General features: G+C 39.1%; 1 pseudogene; it reads left to right on the top strand.

The window, feature by feature from the left end:
- The first annotated feature begins 5,160 nt into the window (after positions 1-5,160).
- On the top strand, positions 5,161-8,105 carry LOC107180080 (annotated as a pseudogene).
- Positions 8,106-9,877: the final 1,772 nt, after the last annotated feature.

Raw genomic sequence — 9,877 nt, 5'->3', positions numbered from 1 at the left:
AGTAAAACATAGACCACAAGGTCTTCTGAGGTTAAAGTAAGGTAACTATTAAAAAGCATCTTGCAAACTATCAAACACTATAAATGCCAAGCCACTTCTGTTTCGCTTTTGTTTTCAGGGTGACTTGACCCAATCCTTCTGCAACTGATGAATTAGAGCTCATTAGTTATCAAGTGTGGTTCTGCTTACATGTAGGCATATTGGGAGAAATATGCCAAAATTAACCTTTGCATCTCTTGGGATTAATATTTTGAAATATCTGAATATGCCTTTCAATTGTATATTTCTGGGTAAATGACACTTCTCTTCCTGAGGCAGTTTTTTTTTTTTTTTCAAAGGAGGGAAAGAGAGGGGCGGCGGGGGAAAACAGAAATTAGGATTAGAATTATTATAACGATAGTTAAAGAGAAAAAATAATACTGAGCCCTTGAATGAAATACAGGGTCTCCTCACCCTTCGCACAATGCAATAATCTTGAAAATTCATTTGTGATTTGTGATGAGGGATAGAAACAGAAAAGTGTTCATCTTTAGCCCAGAATGCTGCCCTATAGCCTGCATAGTTCCGATAAGGATCAAATAGGTGCTGGCTGTTACATTCTTAAAGCGTCTCATGACTGCCTGTACAGCTTCCTGGTTAATATCGAGCTGAAGGATAAGCACCAGAGAAAGCTTACAAAAGTAGTTTTACAAGTAGAAAGTCGAAGAAAACATTTATGATCTAATACTCCCTTACATCTCCTCCTCCTTGAGCACTAAGTGTATAATCACCACCATCATAAAGCAAAAGTGCAGCTCTTTCTGCCCCCGGGCCCGGTCCCCATGCTGTAATAAAAGCATCTTTTTGCACAAAAAACGTCTCAAGAATTCCTTCGTGACCGTTTACTCGCGTCCTCACATCAATTTCTGTATGTATATCATACTTCAAGAAAAGATAACTTAAAAAAATCTATACAAGTCATCTACACTCTACCTCACAAAATAAAATACGGCGCGCGCGCGCACACACACACACACACATACACACACACACACCAGCAGGTTGGGGGAATCATGAAGTCAATCATAAAGAAATTAAAAAATGCTTAATTTTTTATGCACATTTGTGATTAGTGTGAACAAAAGTGTGACTTTACTTCATGCACTTTTGCTACGGAAAGTGAACAAAAACCAGTGAACCTGGAAAACTCCCAAAACATGATGGCAGAGACCCCATCAGGAAAAAACTCAAGATGCCTTGATAAATAATCCAGTCTCAGTTTCTGGGCTAAATTTCAGGCTATAGCAGTTTAAGAATAGGTTTGGCACTATTATATATGCATGTATAGACTTATTTGTTACAATAGACTTTGTATATTTTTATTGTTATTTTTTATTTTTAGAAACGGCACATAATTTATATTCTCAGAGGTCGTAAGTCAGCTTTAACTACAATATTCCCTGATCCTAGCCTGAACCTTCCTGAGGTGCTAAAACTCAACAAGGTGTTGTGGAAATCAATTGTAATTAGAGCAAGGAGAACCTATGTTGGAGTCTGCCCCCACTCAGCACTGAAAGGACCTTAAATGAATTGTGTAACTCCTTGAGTTGTACTGTGCAATTCTGAGTCTTTCTGGAGTTGGTTAGATATCACAAGTCAATGGCAAACACCTCTACAAGACTGCTCTCACTTCAGATGCCAGCCCAAGCTTGGGACCATTTGGTCCTTCTGACCAACTGGCTATAAATTCAGGAGTTCCCATTGTTTCTTAAGGCTTGATAGTTTGCTAGAAGATCTCACAGATTCAAGAAAGGCTGTACTTATAAATAATTAAAATAAAGAATACAAGTGAGGAGCAATCAGATGGAGAGATGCACAGGGTGATGTCTGGGATGGTCCCCAAAGTGAAATTTGCATGTCTTTTGGACATGTCCCCCTCCTGGCACATTAATGTATAATCACCAACTAAGGAAGCTCAATTGAGGTTTGGGTGTCAGGATATTTTACTGGGATTTCATTATGTAAGTATGATTGATTGGATCATTGGCCACATGACTGCACTCAATGCCCAGGCCCTCTTCCCTCCCAAGAGATTGGACTGATATCATGTGCCCCTCCCAAAACATGAGACAACTGGTTGGTATTTCCAGTATGGATACCTGCCTTACCAATATGGGAAGCTCCCCCTCTATTTATCCTATATCATTTTCCTCTTCAAGGTCTTCATGTACCCCCAACCAGACTCACTGGTGTGTGGATTCATCTCTACTCTCCTCAGGCCATCAACCTAACTCCTACTGTATGCACTGAAAAGGAAGAACAACCCCTTCCTACAGGTTCACCTATCAGACCTCATCTGCCTTGGATAGCCATCAGGGAATAAAAGAGGACTTAGAACTAGATGGAGGGGCCATTGGATGAAGTACTCCTGTCCCCCAGATGCAATAATACACCTAACTGCAGTCCCCTTTTATAAAGATGGTTTAGCTCCTCTTCACCCTGCTAAGCTTGTGCCCCCCTCTCTCCCTGCCCCCATCTATTCCTCTGTGGTCCACCATGAAATAAACTACCCTGTGAGGGGAGCTCAGATTCCTCCTTCTCCTGGCCTCTTTGGGCAGTGGTCCATTCATGTTTAATGTTCTGGTGAGAGATTTTTACATCTCCAAGGCCTCCCTCTCAGCAGGAAGTAGCTTCAGAAGATGAGACCTTCAGCCCTTTCTCTTTAGAAATAAGGAGGGTCAAATCTGTCAGAGGGGAATAAGAGAGAGCAGGGACAGGACTCTGGTCCCTTCCACCTATCTAGGAAATCCAGGATTCCTAGATAATAATAATGTCCCTTGGGTAGATCTTCCAGGATAGCTATAGCCTTTGGGTAGGAATATGCAAAGGGAAGACCCTCACTGAATGGAGACACTCAACTATGAAGAGAGGACCAAACCAGCCTGCACCAAGGTAGACCCCAGTACCGACTTTCCCACTCACTATAATGCTAAAAATCATATGTGGGTGGAGATTTAACATGCTAATGACACATTCAATGTATGTAACACCATATTCTGTCCACTGTGTTTGGGCATTCAACCTCCAGTATCTCCTTACCCCAACCTACTTGGATGTGTCTCTTTTCCTACCTTAGCCCCTTTAAAAATTTTTTCAGGGAGCTAGCCTGAAGGACGCTTTCCCTTTGTGTTGTCTCCCTTGTGCTCTGGCATAAGCCCTAATAAAAGCCTCGCCTGGAACTCTTACTTGACCTCTATGCAATTTCTTGTTTAGAGAGCCCAAGGACCTAAGTTGATACCATCAACACTCATGCCATTAGCCTCAATCAATGACTTATAGGACTTGATGGGTACACTTCCAGCTTCCTCTCCCCTCAGATGGGTCAGGTCTAAGGCATTGTGAACTGTACTAGTCCCGTACTTCCTGAGTCACCTTGGGGACAGCTGGTTTGACAACACATTCTTCTTTGGCGATGTTTCCTCCCTGTTTCCTTTCCTACTCCAGTCCCCTGTGTTACTTTTATCACCCCAATGAACTAAATGCCCATAAATTCTGGACTCAGGGTATGTTTCTGGGGAAAACTTCACTAAAAGTATGACCAATAATGTTCATTCCCTATTGTGGGTCTTGATAACGTGGATGTATTATCTCATTTCTGTTGTCCCTGAGATCTAGCATCTTGTCTTTACAACCACCATGTCCCATAGCCAGTGGCAATACAGAAGAAAGCTGAGGAGGAAGGAGTCCTGGTTTATTCTGGTAGATGGGTATTTGTATGGTAGGGAAAGATAGGATAAAATAGGCAGAGAGGGAAAGGTTAGGACCTGAGGTCCCTGGGGGGAAAAACACATACTTTGAAACAATGCTGGGAGTGTCTGACCACAGTAAATCCCCTCTGGGGTAAGGTTCCTCTTAAGAATGTAACAGACATAACCTACTCCCACTCAGGAATTTGACAATCAAAATACTTAACTCTAAGAAGTAAACCATAAAACTTATGTTACACAAGGACAGTATGACCATAGTCTGATTCTTCACACAATGCAACAAGCCAATCAGGCATGAACAACCTAACACCTAGAGTCACCTATCCAGTTAAGGGTAGAACCTGAGAAGGAAGGAAAGGGAAGGGAAGGGAAGGGGAGGGACTGACCAGAACCTTGTAAAACAAAGACTCTTGCCTATAATCTAGGACATTCACTTTTGAGTGCCCTCTGTCAATAAAGAGAGCTTCCATACTATTCTTTCTTTCTGATCTTATATTCTAATAAGCTTTTGCCTGCTGCTCATTTTGTGTCCACCTCTTCATTCTTCAAAGTGGTGAGACAATGAATCCTGGATATTGAGGGGAAAAAATCCTGCAACGTTTGTGTGTATATGTGCATGCCCAGACAGTTCAATTTCTAAAAGTAAATATTTATTTAGTATTTTTGGGACAGTATTTCCCTTACTGATATTCTGAATAATCTGGAGTTTAGCGTGTCCCCAAAGAAATAAACCTGAATTGTGTTCAAGAAAGAAAAATTGTATGTTTCCTTAAGGTAAATTATCAGATTTCTTACCATAATCATTTGTCAGAGAGAACTGTGACTTTATGAGATAAAATGCAAGAGGTGTTTTTTCTGCCTTTCTTATTGTTCCTTCTCCTCCTTGTTCTCTCTCCCTTCTTTTTGCCACTCCATAGTCCTTCCCTACACTGGTATTTCCTGGACATTCCCCACCTCTCACAGACACTTTTAAAAGATGGTATGCTTTGATGATTCCTCCAGATATCTGTCCCAGGGTTTATGCATTTTTACATAACAGCATATTTCCTCTATCTTCAACTCTTGCTAAAGCATTCCAAAAGACTGTCTCCCAAGGAAAGAGTTCAAAAATTGTTAGTCAGAATGTTATGTAGAAGTTTCTGGTTGTTCTTAGAATCATGAGTTCCTTCTAAGTCTTGGGTAATTCAGCAGGTATCAGACTTAAGTTTTGTAATGGAGAATAGATAAAATCTGGGTTGATCAAGGATCAGATGGAGAGAAATGGTCAAGTTCTCTCTCTCTCTCTCTCTCTCTCTCTCTCTCTCTTTTAATTATGGAAGATTCCATCTACCTTCAAGTGGTTTCATGCAAGAATAAAGACTGGTTTACAATAGCTAAATAGCTCAAAAATAATTTCAAGAGCCCACAGTATACCATGAAACAGGTTTACTTTGCTTCAGGTAAGTGGGAAGGATAAGACATTCTTTCTATCCCTGAGCTTCAGGGATTTTGTCAGTAACAGTGACACCAAACATCTCTTTGGGCTTCTTTTTGGAACTGGAATGCCAAGAAGAGACAATTGATTTATCTCAGTATTTTCCACTGGAGAATCTAGGTTAGTTAAGAAGTCAGTTTGTTTCAAAATGTATGGGACTAAGACAAAAGAAGAGAAATATTTTGGTTACTGTTGATGTTTTTGCTGGGGTTGCAAGATCAGAGGAGATGGTTCATAGCTAGTAAAAATTCTTAAATTTAATAGGGACCTAGGATTTTCAGAGTTCTGCAATTCTTCTTTTGAGAATTAGGTGTAGTGTTTCATGGAGGTGACAGTACCTTGAATTTTCTCTGTAGAGAAAGGAGTTTGCCATAAAAACATTGGATGTGTAACTAAAATATAATTAATTTTATTGTTAGAGCCTATCTTAACTTTTTATGAACTGAATTTGTTTTTAGTAAAAGAAGGCTACCTTTTCATCCAGTCAAGCATGTTTTCATAGCTCCCTTACAGAAATGCCCAAATTTCTGCAATTCACTCAACACAGAAGGCCCTTTTATGAGGAAGGAATCTGTAATAGCTTGATGAGAAGCCCATCTCCCACCTTGTGCGGATTATCCAGCTGGTGTCACTTTAATTTTTTTTTAATGTTTATTTATTTTTGAGAGAGAGAGGTGGGGGGGAGAGGCAGAAAGAGAAGGAAACAAAATTCGAAGCAGACCCCAGGCTCTGAGCTGTCGGCACAGAGCCCCACACAGGGCTCAAACTCTTGAACCAAGATCATGACCTGAGCTGAAGACAGACACTTAACCCTGTGAGCTACCTAGATGCCCCGGTATCGCTTTAAAATCCCTCTGGGTTTAAAGGTTTAATACTAATGATCTAGTGAAAATTGGTGTCTTCCATTGTTTAGTTAGTTATAAGGGTGTTTTGGAGTTTTTTTGTTTTTGGAGGGGGCCTTGGTCTGATTTGGACTGAAGACTTTTAATCTTCTTGTGTTTCTAGTTTGAGTGTGTTTTCACATTGATCAAGCATACCTAATAAACTTTTCTTTCTCCTAGAGGAGACAAAAGAAAATGAATGATTGCTGGTGAAAAGTGATAACTTTAGGTTAAAAGGAGTGTTATTGATTTGTTCTGTGTTATATGAATAATTCATAACGAAAGGAGAAAGCAGAGGTGCTTAGGGACACAACATTTATTGAAAAGTCATAATATTAAAAATAGGGAAGAATTAAGAGTTAGAGATAAGGGAATTTTCCATTCTCTGATCTCTAATTCAGATATCCCCCTATGGTCTTTGACAGGAAATTATTACTAGGTAAAAGAAGAATTAGCATGTGTATGGCTCTATTGCTTGGGTGTGCGTGCGTGTGTGTGTGTGTGTGTGTGTGTGTGTGACTACCAATTAGTAGTCTTCTGTTAGGGTATTTCTACTGAGTTTTCAGATCCTAACTTCTGTTCCTGAAATACACTTACCTTTATTCTGCTGACCTCTCTATTTCAAACAGTCAATGAATGCACTCTTTACGTTGTCAATCTCTATGTGCATATTTGAAAACAAATTTTAAATCTGATGTTTAAATCAAGTCATCACCAAGTTTTGATGAGACTGTGAAGCAACAGAAATTTTTATATATGCCTGATGGGAATATAAATTTTATAATTGGGTAATATTTTATAAGCTAGAAAATTTATATTCTAAACTCAATAATACCCCTCCAATGTTTTCCTTATTGGCAAAATGGAGTTAATAATGTATATACGTAACAGAATTCTTAGATTAACTTAGTAAAACAAACTAGTAAAGCTAATTAAATTAATTAAGTCACTAAATTAGTAAAAAAAACAGACTAATAAAAGTTAGCTCTTATTGGGGCGCCTGGGTGGCTCAGTCGGTTAAGCGTTCGACTTCAGCTCAGGTCACGATCTCACGGTCTGTGAGTTTGAGCCCGCGTCGGGCTCTGTGCTGACAGCTCAGAGCCTGGAGCCTGTTTCAGATTCTGTGTCTCCCTCTCTCTGACCCTCCCCCGTTCATGCTCTGTCTCTCTCTGTCTCAAAAATAAATAAAACGTTAAAAAAAAAAGTTAGCTCTTATTATCATTAGTAGTAGTTGCAGTAACAGTTATAGTATATTCTTCTTGTTAACTATGTACTATAGAAAACCATTGTTTATAATAACAAAAAATTTTTTTGAAACAACTTCAAAGAATGAATAAGTTCTGTATACTCTTACAGTGGAATACTATACAGGCAGTACATGCATCAACAGGGATGAATCTCAAAAATATATCATTGAGTAAAAACCAATTTTCAGAAAAATAAAGTACGGTACCAGTTATACTTAGGCTAAAATATACAAACAATATTGTATAGACTTTATAAGGTATAATTATAAATGCTTTAAAAGCTTAAGGAAGATATAGAAATAATAATCCCCAAATTCAGGATTGCTGATAACTCAAGTGAGGAATGAGGGGTCTGTAATCAGAGATGGAATTTCACTTTCCAACTTGGGTCCCACATAGAAGGGTGGAGAGAAGAAGGGCTGTTCTGCTATCAACGAGGTAGTGACCAGAGAATACACATCAACATTGACAAGTGCATCTGTGGAGTGGTTTCAAGAAGCATGCCCCTTGGGCACTTAAAGGGATCCAGAAATTTGCCATGAAGGAGATGGGAACTCCAGACATGCACATGGACACCAGCTTCAACAAAGCTGTCTGGGCCAAAGAAATAAGGAATATTCCATACCATATCCATGTGCGGTTGTCCCGAAAATGTAATGAGGATGAAGAGTCGTCAAACAAGCTCTATATGTTAGTTACCTATGTACCTGTCACCACCTTTGAAAATTTACAGACCGTTAATGTGGATGAGAACTAATGGTTGATTGCCAAGTAAAGGTATAAAACTGCAAAAAAAAAAAAAAAAAAAAGTGGAATTTCAATTGGATGGTGATTCTATTACTTAAGTTGGGAGTTCACTGTATCTTTCATTGTCTTTTACTTCATCTTAAATATTGCCCTCCAAATAAATTAGCACAGAACAACAGAAAAGAACAAATACCATATTAATGAATTGGTGTTTGTGTGTTTCCTGTGAATAGTACTTATTTGTTAACTAAGTAGGAGCCTGTATATTGAAAATCAGAAGTGTTCATACAAAAAAGGGCTTGAGTCTCTGCTGAGACTGGAACAAAAAACACACTGTGGAAATGTATGCATCCAATACTCACCAGTCAACACCCATAGAGTTACAGAAGGCAGGCCAGTTGGCCTGAGAACCAATAAGTCATCAGCTTTGCCCAAGTGAGCTGAATTGCTTTGTCTGTTCTGAATTTCACAAAATATTTTGCTCTTCCATGGCCCTAGGGATGGTTTTATCCATTTACATCTGAACTATTTTTATATTCCTTGCTGGCTGTTCCTTATCATGCCCATGCCAGCATTTGCTCTCATGTTAACATTTCCAGAGGGTGGTATTTTGCCTGAAACACATATCAGAGCTCATTTATTTATTTATTGAGAGTCTATCATGTGCCAATAATTATTGGGTACTGACTCAACTCTTTTAAATGTTTGATAAATGGCTTTTGAATCTATTTTTCTGAATATTATTTATCCATATGAGAAATGTTCCCGAGGTAGGCCAGAAAGGTGAAGCGGCTCTAAGGGACATCTTTCTCATGCTGCATGTCCTCTATCCTCACCAGTGTCCTCCTTGAACCCCAAAGTTGGTGTCAGGTATGTTTCTAAAAGATCCTCCAAAGCCCAAAGCCCTTTATATTATGTCAGGGTTACTCATGATTATTAAGTTTGTAAACATCTTTTACATTTTACATTTTTGGTCGGAAGAAGTGGGAACATTTCTGAGATCAACTTATTTTTTCACTTAGTATCAGTTATAGGGCTGATTTTAAATCGATTCTTAGGGGCGTCTGGGTGGCTCAGTCAGTTGAGCATCCAACTTCGGCTCAGGTCATGATCTCATGGTTTGTGAGTTTGAGCCCCACGTCCAGCTCTGTGTTGTCAGCTCCAAGCCTGGAGCCTGCTTCGGATTCTGTGTCTCCCCTTCTCTCTGCCCCTCCCCTTCTCATGCTCTGTCTCTCTGTCTCTCAATAATAAATAAACATTAAAAAAATTAAATCAATTCTTAGTCTCACATGCTGTGGCTTAATTGTTTCAACTCACAGTCCAGAGGAGTAAACATGGGGCCACGCTGCATGTTGAAGTACTTCAAATGACTGAACGGCTTCTGCAAACACTAACGGGTGGGGTCACATGACAGCAAGAGAGATTTCTGAAGTGAAAATTTGCTTTCAGAAAAATCTCTGCAGTTACAGGGATTTCTGCAGACACAGTGCATGGTGATTTGTTTTTGTTTTTTTGCTTTTTCCAATTGGCTTGTTCACAGCTTCTATCCTTGGCACAACATTATTGCTCTTTTATTTGAATTTATCCACAGAGTTTATGATAATAATAATTATTATTATAATTATAATAATTATTATTATATTTTTCATAATAGCTGAGATTCAGTCAAGTGTTATCATGTGCCAGCCTGCATTTTAAGCAGAGTTTTTCTAGCCCAACCAGCCTAAGAACACCAGGGATAAGTCTCTAGTCCTACTAAGCCAGATAATTGACTCATTGCAA

The sequence above is a fragment of the Panthera tigris genome, chromosome A3 (assembly GCF_018350195.1).
Source record: "Panthera tigris isolate Pti1 chromosome A3, P.tigris_Pti1_mat1.1, whole genome shotgun sequence".
NCBI classification, from domain to species: Eukaryota; Metazoa; Chordata; class Mammalia; order Carnivora; family Felidae; genus Panthera; species Panthera tigris.
This window is presented reverse-complemented; position numbering and strand designations above follow the sequence as displayed.